We start from the raw sequence: 13,427 nt of genomic DNA on the forward strand, positions 1-13,427 counted from the left end.
ATGGACAAATTGAGGAGACAAGACATGTTAACAATTATTAAATAATAGTTGGCAGTCTATATTCAAGTGTGAAAGCAAGATAGAAGTTGGGAATAGGTCAAGAATGTTAAACCTACTGTATGTGTGGTGAAATCCCTCACAAGGAAGAAATATCCCAACTAATACGCAAAAAATGTCTTCATTTAGAAACACTGGCAGCAGACAATTTAGTGTTTAGTGCTGAAATATTATTGTAGGTTAATAATAGTGTTTTGATTTCCTAAGTTTCTTCATATTATTTCTGAAATAATATTCAGAACTGTTTTGAAGAAAGAACACTTGAGAACGCTTTTGAATACAAAAGACCATAAAGCCAAATTATAAAAAATAATCATAACTCTAATATTCTTCTACCTCCTTCAGTGGTATCATAAAACAAATTGTGTCATTTCCAAAAGCCCTACCCAACAAGACTCATTGCAAGGGATATAGTTGAGTCTTATAAAAAAGAGATTCAAGGTCAAGTATATTTTGTGATTCACAAAAATAAATAATATATACATGTACTAAAATAGTATATATATATATATATATATATATAAATAAAAATAGCATACATATATATATTTCTCAGCACCTTTAATATGCTAATGTTCTTTGTAATTCTCAAAAATAGGAATAATTACATAACATTTTTTAATTGTGGAAATGCTTTACTGCAAAAGGTATTTTAACAAATGAGGCTAGACAGGATGCTTCTACTCAAATGTATAAAAATTACATTCTCAACCCACTGGCTAGAAAATAAGGCTTGGTAGGATTTCCCTTTTAATTTTTGCCCTGTAAGCTTTGCTGGCACAGAGTGTGTTTAATTATCCATGTGCAATTAAGCACTTAAGGGATTAATTAATTAGTTGGCATTTATAACACTTTTAAAGATGAAAATCACTGTTTAAGAATAATCATTATTAATATGAACAGATGCAAGGGATTAAAGCATCATTTATGCATGCATATGCACACCCATCAGCTCTTAGCTTACACTTGATTATGAAGATGGATAAATATGCTGTTGGCTTTACCATGGATGTAAAATCTGTTAGGAGCCTACTCAAAAATATAATTGCTCTTTCAGCCAACATGAGCAACAATTTCGAAATATTAACCCAATAGGTCTTCGAAAAAAATATGCCCCAAATCATATTTGGTAATGCCTATTCCTGATTATAGACAAAAGGGTGTTTTTTTAAAAGAATATTTAATTGAGTAAATTTTGCCACCATTTTCAAAAGATATCTATAATTAATTTTCTTCCAATACTGATGAAAATTAAACTAAAATTTTTTTTTAAACTATGAAACAATGATTTTTTTTAAAGAAGAAGGAATAGAACTTGAGTCACTCTTTTCTACAATTGCTAATAGTACATGAAACATCATACTGAAAAGTAATCACCTAACTTAAAATATGTAACATTAAATTTAAGTATTTACTATAATTTTTATAATAGCTTAATAACCCTCATTTTTCGTAAGTTTAAATGTGTTCATTTCATGGAAGGAAAAATCTATATGAAAGCTTATTTTCATTTCTTTTCTTTGGCATGTTGATTTAATAAAATAAGGTCTAAAGCCCAAACTCATTGATGGTAGTAAAACCCATATAAGCTTTGACTAATGCTTTCATTTTAATCTGAGATATAACAGAAAAACTTACAATTTGATTCCCATCTGCTGTGGCTCAGTGGTTGAGATTTGATCCATGCACCAAGAGGTCATGAATTCAATTTCTGTTCAGAGGGCTGTGCAGGAGGCCCTGACATTTCTCTCTCATTAATATTTCTCTCCCTCTCTCCCTCTCCCTCTCTCTCTCTCTCTCTCTCTCTCTCTCTCTCCCTTCCTCTCTCCATAAAAATCAATAAAAACATATTTAAAAACTTACAATTTGATAAGTGATGTTCTTACACCATATCATAGCAAGTAATATAGACTTTGCAGAATCATTTATATCAACTTCTTAAATGACGGAAACCAGTTATCATAGCTCTGCATAATTATCAATTCAATGTATAATATAAAAATGTGTTGTTATTTAGGTCATTTTTATGCTTAGTAAGCTTTATATTCACATTTTTCATTAAAACAATATGTAGGTTGTCATAGTTATAAGGAAATGGCGCCTCAATTTACAAATTTACAGCCCCTGCTTCCATGTACTTATGAACATGCACACTCTTCAGAACAAAGCTTTAAGTACTTATTTTCAGGATAGTATTTAATTGTGTTTCTAAATTTAATGAATAAATGCTAAATTAACACAAATTTAAGTCAAGGATTAAGCATACAAAGAATAGTGGAATGGAGGCTGCACAATTTGATATCCTAAATGGAAACACTTTTCTGAATATATTTAAGGTCTCAATATAACAGATTTTCTTCTCTTCAAACAATTCCATCAAGATTTATATATTTGAACTTTAGCTCTTTAGGTGTGTAGTTAGAGATGATGAATAAATACCATTGTATCAAACTAAAACATCCAATTTCTCTTTCTCAATAATTTTAAAGATTGAATTCAAGCATATAATTTGTTCAAGCATAGCATAACTTATTATTACTCATTTTTGTCTCAATCTGCAACAGCAGTCGTAATCCTATTTTTTCCTAAGCCACAGAACATCTACTTGATGTTTTCTTAGATTTCAAGCAGTCATTAAATGAAAAGGTTTTTGTACATTAAACTAAATAATATCTATGCTAAAAATATTCAGTTTAACAGCCTACATTTTTTGTTGTTCCAAATCAGTCAACTTCTAAGTATCTTTTCAAAACTGTGCCTAAGCAATCTCATTCATGACTTTAAGGTTAGTTTTTATATTCTTGGAAAGAACTCTTTACATACTTAAAAGTAGGTTTAAAATCTGCCTCAGTTTTCTTTTTTTGGCCCAAGTGTTGGGGATTTAAATTGAGGCTTTAGAAAAGTAGCAGTTATTAACAATGACCAGGGATATGGAAGTAGATGGCTGAAGTGGAATGGAAGGCAAGACCGTTGAAAATGCAGAGGACAGAGATATCTAAATCAAGAATGATAAGAATATTAGAAGAAGAAAAACAGTGAGCAGGATATTAAAATATTTTAATTGATTGAGAATAGTGGCCAGGAAGGCTGAAGCATCTGAGGTAATAAGGTGAATCACAGTTGCTGAAGTTGTCAGGGACCAGCATGAAACAGTGATATAGCAAGTGGTAGTGAAAAGTATTTAAAGGCCTCATCCGATACCTTGTCTTCAGTGTACATATAAGAGAGAGAAAATAGCACTTTTATTCTCCATTTTAGGCTTTACTTTTTGCAGAAAGCTTCAATAAGTTATGAAAAGAAGATGAGTATTTAATGGATTTTGGTGATGACAGATTATTAGTTCAAGCAAACATCAAAGGAAAGATGGTGTTGACAGGGTTAGGAAGTGTTGAACACTGAATTCATGTCAGGAGATACACTGAACAGTATGTAGATGAGCCTCAATTCTGGACTATTTCCTGGGAAACTGGTAATTACCCTGGATACCAGGTAAACAAGCAAATGAAACATAATTGAATTTTCTTAGAAAGAGCTAATCATTCACACCCTTCTCTTGACACTGCTGTCTATAGTCAGTCTATACTGTTATGGTCCAAAGTGTTGAGGAGGTGATGGGAGGAAGTGTTTGGGTCCCTTCAATCCTGCTATGGACTATTGAAAACAAAGGAGAACATTTTTAGTAGAGTCATCTAGTTAATCCCAGTGGTCTGATGTGCTTCAAGTGGGTTAATTCTCACGAAATGTCATGAAAACCATTGCATTATTTGAATGAGAAAAATGTCTTTCCCTTTAGTTCTGAGAATCACCTTGTGCCATCCCTCTGATAACTAAGTTCTGTTTCCTCTTCCCCATTTCTCCCCTCAAAAGTTTGGGTATTGAACCTAGATTGATCGCATAAACTCCTCATATCTTCATTCTTACTTTTTCTCTCTCTTGTTTTTTTATTCTACTCACTGAAGAAATCCTTAACGTTATCTCCAAACGAATGTTCCACTGTGGTTATTATATTTTTTACTTCCAAGTGTATTTCTTGTTTATGAACTGTTCCCTTTTTAAAGCACCTTGTACTTATTTTTATGGATTTAATAAACTCTCTGATATTTCTGAGGATATTAACCATATTGATTTATTTTTTTTCTAGTCTCTCTTTATTGCTATTTTTCTCTAAGTTTCTTTTTTAAGTTTCTTGGTTTGGGGTTATTTCTTTCATGCAAAAAATTCTTTGCTCAAAGCTGTGTGATGACTGCTGTCTACTTATAATTAAGAATGTGGGCTTAGAAACATCCTGGGATCTTTGTTTTAAGTGAGAAATTGGGGAAGACATTTATTTTATGACAGTAACGCCCATATAACATAGCAAGTATTTTCTCTAGGCTTATGTATTGTCTTCAGAGAAGAACTTCCTATTCTAATAAGTAAAAGGATAGAAAGTGTACCCTGGTGTGCTCTTGGTCTTGGGCCTTACCTACATAACAGAGATTGAGGCTCTTACTATTCAGTATTGTAAATAATTGCCCTCAGCCCTTGTTTTTAGTAGGATACCTCTGTCTGATGTTCCAAGGAAGATCCTTAATTTTTCCCCATAAAATAATTTCCTGCTTATTTCTCGGAGAGATACAACTACCTGGTATACCTGGTTTCTCTGGTATGAGGAAGGCATATTGGGTTCTACATCTTCCTATTAATATTTTTAATATTCTTTTGTTTTTAGTCCCATACCTTATTCTCATCTTTAAAAATCCTCCCCACCAGCCAGTTTTGAATCTATCCATGATGCTGAAAATTGATTTGCTTCTTTACTCAACAGACAAATTTTTAGCTTTCTATTTCAAGATATTCTCTAGACACCTGCCTATCTACTTTCTACCTTCCAAAAGTGGGATTAAATCACTCACCTCATGTCTTCTTCTTTCTCACACTTTCTTGACATTGTTTATGACCAATTTAATTTTATTGCCGGAAGTAGCAAAAATAAATATATTCGTACAATATGCCATGTTTAGTTTATAAGTCTTATATGTTATTCCTCTGGTTATTTTCACTAATTTCTTGATACTTTTTTTAAATTTTAAGCTAAAAAGTTGGCAATTTGTTTTATCAGTTAATTATTTTAAGTAAAGCTGAGCTGAAGTAAAATCAAAATTAAAATCTATATGATACCTACATATCATATTCGTTATACATCAGTATTTTAATGCAAAATTCTATATAATGGAACAAATTAAATATGATTACAAATATGTAATATTTCTAGCATGCATACCACAGTTGAATTTGACATGGTTATTGATATTTAGGGTTATCATTACTGTAGAAAATATACAGCGAGATCTATGTTACAGAGAAAAATTTTATACCAACATTTATTTTCTACAAGTATACATATAATTATTTATCATAAATAGATTTAAGAAAAAACATGAAATCATCATTCTCATTTAAAATTTTTTATGTGCAGATGGAAGATCAAATTTTTATCTAAATTTCAAAGTGTTAGATGCAAGTTGATTTTTCTTTATGGTGAGCTGCATCAGCTATTGTATCATAATGGAAAAATACTTTCATATAAAAAGTATTATTTGTTAAAGTCCCTCTGGTTCACCTAAAACTACCTAAAATTTACAGTGAACTTGTAGGACCTGGTCAAAATCTTTGGCAATGAAAGGAGAATATAGGTTATGATTTTATAATATCCTGGCACAATTTTCTGTGGCCTTGTATAAGTAAGCTGCAAACATCTGCTAAAAAACTAGTTACTCTTATACTCATATATCTGAGATATTATGCAATAGCCTGTTACAGAGTAGGCAGATAACAAGAAGAAATCAATTGTTTACTAAAACATGAACAATGCAAAAAGTCATTGTTTGGCCTCTAAGAAAATGTTGCAAAAAGAATTGAACCATAAAAAGTATTTTCTTAAGATATGAACAACAGGAAAATGAAGTATTCTCCCAAAATATTTTATATAGTTGAAAAATAGTAAGACACATATAAGGAACAACTTGTCTGGTCAAGTTGTTATCCTAATACCTCTAGGACAGTTGTTCCCTGGAATTTTAAAAATAGAGATGCTTCACTATGAAAAATGTTTAGGAAACTGCTTTTATTTTTTAAATTAGTATATATTTTTCTACAGAAAAATCTCTTCTAAAGATACAAAATGTAGAAAGACCATTTAACTTCAAAATATTCACAGGTAAACTTAGGTTTTCTTTTTAAGGAAGCATTCTCCTAGAATATCACATTTAAGACAACTTAGAAATCTCATGATTCATAATGAAAGCATTTCATTCAGAAGTGACCCAGTTTGATTATTTAATTATATGTCCCACACAGGTATCTTTACAGTTACTTAATTGAGATTTTATTTAAGGTTTTACTTTTACTAAACTGTCAAGTGCTGAGCAGGGTTCTGTGGGTACTGCTGAATGGCTTAGAGATACAGGTCACACATACCAAAGGTTTACAATGAAGCTGAGTGTCCATTACATACCATCATATCCCTTGGAAGCAAATTGGCAATTAAATTGGATAAAAATACATGACCCATATTTGAGATCTGATATCAATATACTGGAGCCATGTTAAGACAAGGCATAAAGTCCTGCTCCAAATGCATATTTAAAGCCAAAACACTTATGCAGACACCACTTTAATGAATAGAGAATTCATAGAAAAAGTCCTAAGGTCCACTATCCATGTGTGTTTACTTTCTATGTGATTTAGTTTATACTACTACGATGGATTTAAAAAGTAAATGTAAAATGTTACCTTAGAAAAACACTGTTATTTGAGAGCCAACAAATACATTCAGAATTGTAGTATAACAAGGCTATGTGATTATTTTGAGAGAAACAGGTAGATTGGTTTCCTCCATCACTCTCCCCTACCAGGGCCAGGGAACAAACCTGCAAGCAGGTACGTGCCCTTGACTGGGAATGGAACCCAAGACCCTTTGACATTCTACCACTTAGCCACACCAGCCAGGGCAAAATAAGTTTTATTTTTAAAAGGTTAGCCCTGGAGAGGTGGCTCAGGGTATCATCCCATACACCAAAATTTGCAGGTTTGATTCCTGGTCTGGTCAGGGTGCATATGGGAGGCAAATGATGGCTGTTTCTCTCGCATTGATGTCTCTCCCTTTCTCTCTCTCTATCTCCAACTCCTTTCCTCTATTTCTAAAAATCAGTAAATACATATCCTTGGGTACGGATTAAAAGAATTAAAAATAAATTTAAAAAGGTTAGTCTACCCTTTCTCCTGGCAAACTTTTAGTATTTTTTTTTTTTTAAAAACAGTCATTTGTTTATTTAAAGCATTTTTATTTTTTAATTAAAAAATTAATTACATTTTACATTATATTAGCTTAAAGATAGCTAGTACAGCATTACAAAATTTACAAAGTGATCCCACCTGTAAGTCTAGTGGCCACCTTGCACCATACATAGTCATTACAATATGATTGACTATATTCCCCATGCTGTACTTTACATCCTGTGACTATTTGTAACTACCAATTTGTACTTCTTAATCCCTTTACCTTTTCACCCAGCCCTTCAACCCCCCTTCCACCTGCCAACCATCAGTTTGTTCTCTATAACTATGACTCTGTTTGTGTTTTGTTTGTTCATATATTTTGCTTTTAGATTCAGAGAATATAAAATCATATGGCACTTGCCTTTCTCTGTCTGACTTACTATACTTAGTATAATATCCTCTAGGTCCATCCATGTTGTTGCAAATGGTAAGATTTCATTCTTTCTTATTGCCGGGTAATATTCCATTTTATGTCTGTACCAAAACTTCTTTTATCCAATTGTTTGTTGATGGGCACTTAGGTTGCTGCTATATATTGGCTATTGTAAATAATGACTCAGTGGGTATGGGGATGCATACAGGGTGGGTCAAAAGTAGGTTTGCTGTTGTGAGTATGTAAAACACAGAATTTATTCTTGTATTATTAGTTATTAATTATTGTATTATTTTTCCTTAGAACAACTGAAAACCTACTTTTGGCCCACCTTGTATATCTTTTTAAACTAGTGATTTGGATTTCTTCATGTAGATACCCAGAAGTAGAATTGCTAAGTCAAACTTTTTTTATTTTGTTCAAATTTTCTTTCATGATGTTCACTTCCTTTAGTGGCGGGCGGTCTATCTTATTTTTATAATTTACATTCATAGTTTTTCTAAAATTTGTAAAACTATATTTAAAATATTTTATCTCAATTGAAAAGGCAATCATAGGGATAACCTCATACCATGTTATAGAACAGGAGCTCCAGCAAACTTGTTTCCCCTGTCCATTCTCCCAGATTTTGTTGCACTCATGCAGAATTATAATTCCTGCATTGATTGTAAATTTACTGTCTACTTTGCCCACATGCTTTAGGTTGTTTTTTTTTTAACAATCATTTTAAAACTTCATAGCCATATTATGAGCAACTATCTAAATTTAATTAAAAGTTATACTACATACATTTCTCATCACTGCTTCTTATATCAAAAATCTTTTCCTTGAATTTATTTATTTATTATTTTATTTATTTTTATTGTTGAAAGTATTACAGGTGTCCCCCTTTCCCCCCCATTGGTCCCCTCCACCCCACACCCACCCCACTCCCAGGTCTTCCCCATACCAATATCTGTGTCCATGGGTTATGCATATAAGCATATAAGTTGTTTGATTAATCTCTCCCCACCCATTCCCCCACCCCACCTTCCTCTGCATTATCTTCAATCATTTTTTCCAGGAAGTGCCTATGGACTGGTATTGGTTTTATTTTATAGTCATGTATTGGTATAGAATTCTACAATCAAATCCTTTTATTGACTTGTAGACCTTGCTCTATACTCCTTTAGCATCCAGTCAAACAACTAAGAATTTATTTGTAGGAATACTCTTCTTTATTTTAGATTTTATTTGCAGTTTGAAAAACATTTTTTCATGTGTTAATATTATGACTAAGAATCAAAATAAATGGGCATAAAAATAAGGGCAAATACTTACTGGGTGATTCTAAACTTCTGCCAGACATTGTTCTAAAATTTTATGTAAAATTAACTCAATTATTCTTGATAATAGCATAATAAAATGCGTTCTATTCTTATAAACATTTACAAATAAAGAAGCTGAGCAAGATAAGTTGTTATTTGTCCAAGGGCATATGCTAAATAGTGGGAATATCAACATTCAGTTACAGAGTCTGTGTTCTTAAGTATATGTGATATTTATAAGCACTTTCGAATTTCATTGTAAATAGATGTGTAGGATCTGTAGTGACAGATGCCCAAGAAAGATTTAATGAGGAGATCGTTTTCTACCTGAAAACATAAGAAGGGATGGATTTTAAGATATAGTACATGAATCAATAAAGATAAATTTACTGACTTATTAGAGTTGTGTTTACACTTTGGTGTGCTAAAATCACCTGGAGTTATTGTTAAAAATATAGACTACAGACCTAGCTGTTTTGGCTCAGTGGTTAGAGCATTGGCCCTCAGACTGAAGGATCTTAGGTTCGATACTTGGGTTAGAGGCTCGATCCTGGGCCTTGGTTGGGGCTCTTGAAGAAGGCAACCAATCAATGTCTCTCTCTTGCATCAATATTCTCTCTCTCTCTCTCTCTCTCTCTCTCTCTCTCTCTCTCTCTCTCTCTCTCTTCCTCCCTCCCCCCCTTCCACTCTCTCTGCAAAGTGATGGAAAAAATATCCTCCGGTGAGGATTAAAAAATATCCTCAGGTGAAGCTGAGATATACAAACTTCCAGTTATAATATAAATAAGTTGTGGATTTATAACATGCAGCACCGGGAAAGTAGTCAATAATATCATAACTTTATACGGTGACAGATGGTTACTAGACTTTTCGTAGTGATCACATCATAAGCTCTATAAATGTTGAATCACTATGTTGTAAACCTGAAACTAATATAATATTGAATGTTAACTATACTTTAATAAAAATAATACAAATTTCTTAGTTCTATTTCTTTGTTTCTTTTTTGTTTTATGAGGATCTTAAGTACACTAGCGAATTCTCTTTTTAAACAAGTTCTCTAAATTTATTGATTTCAGAGAGAGGAAGGGAGAAGGAGAGAGAGAGAGAGAGAAATATCAATAATGAGAGTCATTGATTGGCTGCGTCCTGCATGCACCTTGCTGGGGATGGAGCCCGAAACCCAAGCATGTGCCCTGACCAGGAATGGAACCTCCATCTCCTGGATCATAGGTCGATGCTCAACCTCTGCACCACACCGGCTGGGCTCTAAATTATTTTGATGCTCATAGTCCAAGGAAGGCACTATGAGAAGTTATACACTAGTATTTTGAACTCAAATTGAATTCCTATTTCAAGGAAATCAGATAGAGGAGATCAGAACAAACACAACACGATTTATCTCACTGGCAAATTACATCAATACTAAAAAAATGCAAAATACAGTAGATGTCTGTTATTGTTTCATAGGTTTTTTTTGCATTTATTTCAATGTAAGGTCACAATGTAAATGCATTCAATAATGTTTATGCCCCTGCCATTCTTAGTATCTAATATTCTTACCAAATTCATATAGCCTCATTTTTAACCCACGCTTTGCATATGTATTCCAACTCTCCAAAAAGAACCTCAGTTCTCATCATAGATATAAATTCTAACATATCAGTCAAGAATGTTTGGTTTTTTTTTGAGTGTAAGTTTCAGTGATTAATGCTGATTCTCTTCTCTTATGAAAAAAGCATTTATTTACCCTCCCTTAGTGTTTTCAAAAATCTCTTAGTGACACCATAAATCATTCCATGAGGTAACATGGACCAATGGCATTCTGAGCTAATTATATCTATAACATAATTTAAGAATTTGTTTTTATAAGTATGATTTTTGTGAAAGGCAAGTCAAAAGAGGCAGCAGAAATACATTGTTTTCAAAGTTTAGGTCATATTTTGATTAACAATGGTAATAATTGGAGGTTGGGAGAAAAGATGTTCAACTTCATTGAAGTCCTTTGTGTCCTGCCATGATTCCCTTGGCAGGAATAGTTTCAAGCTTCTCTGCTCTGGGATGTTGGTAATTGTGTCTGTCATGCCAGTTATTGTATCATACTGTAACAATTTGCTTAGTGTTTGTCCCATGCTAGACTATATAATCCTCAAGGCTTACTCCATTCATTTCTTTATTCATTCAGTCACTCACTCATCTACTGAAACTGTCTTTGAGAATATTTACAGACACAATATACAAAATATATAATAAAATATAAATTAAAAATGAGGAAAAATTTTAAAGAGTAATGTTATGTGCTCTAAAAATGTAAACTATAGTGATTTGAAGATTTAATCTTTTCTATTTACCCTGATGACTAGCACCTTGCATGGTACCTAGTAAAAGCTCAATAAATATTTGTTTAATTTTATTTAATTAATTAATTAGATGTCAAACCACACACTCAGAATGAACCATTTGAAACATACCTTTTAAGAACATTCTTCAAATTAATCAAGAGAAAAAAATTGTGGCATAAAATTAAAAAGATCAGCTAAAATATATTCCAATTTTATTTGTGGTTTTGGATATAAAAAAATGAGAGTCGGTCATTACCAAACCTGGGTCTGTATAACAATAAGCTGAGGAATGTTTTAGTAATAAGCTCTGCATCTGATTCTCAGGGTTTTTTGGTTTTTCTTAAAATAAGTCTTTTTATTGATTTCAGAGAGAGAAAGGGAAAGGGAGAGAGCGAGTTAGAAACACCAATGATGAGTCATTGATCGGCTGCCTCCTGCACTCCCTGCACTGGGGATCGAGCCTGCAACCTGGGCATGTGCCCTGACTGGGAATCAAACCCCAGTCTCCTGGATCCTGGGTCGATGCTCAACCACTGAGACGCGCCCGGCCCGGCCTGATTCCCAGGTTTTGAACTAGAAGTATGGGAATACTAGCTGCTCAGATGATTAAGCAATTGTATATATTGCAAAATTTGTTTTATGTATTTTCTTCAAGGCATGGTTTATTTTGGTTGCTCAATAGTTCAAATTATGCTTACAATAGGTTAAATATAATACAATTTTAAGATGTTGGCTTTTGAAAACAAGTCAATACTTAACTTTATTCTTACAAATTTATATTCTTAGAGGCCAACAAAAATGCAGTATAAACAAATCTGTATAAAGAATAGCAATAATTGGCAAATAATATTAAGTAGCATTTTTATATTACCTTAATTTATTCTAAAGCTGTACCTATCTACATTTAGGAAAGAATTCTTAGGACATTTATGTTTCAAATGTTCTAAGACAGCATACCATTGTTTCTTTAGTCTTCTCTACCTTCTCATAATAAACTTCAAATTAGAAACTCAACCCAAAAATATAGTTGTCAGCATAGCACAGCCATAGTTGTGTTATACTGTATATTTTACATTATGTAATTTAAAACATAATTTTTGCTTTAAAAAGCCTCGAGTACAGATAGGCAAGATTACACTGCAGTAACAAACAAACCTAACAGCTCAGTGGCCTCAAAATCAAACATTTAATTCTTCTTCATGCTCTAAGTCAGTGGAATGCTGACGGCCAGGGACTATGGCCTGAGTCATTCTCAGCCACACCAGGCGGAGGCAAAGGGAAGAGCCACAGTGTGGAATAGGGCCAGGTAGTCAGGTGTAGAGAAAAGAATACATGGAAACAGCACATTTGCTCTCAGAACATCTGCCCAAAAGTGACATTCATCGCTCCTGCTCACAACTGAGTTCAGCTGGGGGCAGAAAACTACCTCTGCTGAAGGGAGAGACAAATAAAATACTTGGCAATAGTCTAAAATGACTACTGCAAGTAGATTTCAGCATCTAACATAAATTTAGTTGGAGTTTATTGTTCTTAGAAATTATTTCCTTTAACTTAACCCACATTATTTCCAGTTATTGGAAACTGCTATAAAATCTGTTTAAAAAATTTCTTGCATCTGTAAAATAAACTTAATTAAAAATGTACATATTAGCATGTTAAATTCATATTCATAAAGGACAGGATTCAAATCTCTGGCACCCGTGGAGCTTATATGAGGACAATGTTTTAGGAATGGTTATCAAGGTAGCTTAAATGTAAACAATACTCAAAATTTTCGGTGTATGTTTATTTATTGTATGTTGTTATTGTTTATATTGAAAGTGTTATAAACTGCAGTATGTATGCAATTAAGTGAGGAGCCACTTCCTGGGGGGAAAAACAACAGCAGCCAAACAATGGCAGTTGATAGATGATATTCTTAATTATTGGAGTTATCAAATGTATATAGTTTAAAGATACCATCCTTCCTCTGTGCTTTCATTAAAACAAAAACACATAGATGCCTTACACATAAAATTTACCTTAGGG

This window comes from Miniopterus natalensis, chromosome 2, assembly GCF_054644295.1.
Source record: "Miniopterus natalensis isolate mMinNat1 chromosome 2, mMinNat1.hap1, whole genome shotgun sequence".
In the NCBI taxonomy this organism is placed as follows: Eukaryota; Metazoa; Chordata; class Mammalia; order Chiroptera; family Miniopteridae; genus Miniopterus; species Miniopterus natalensis.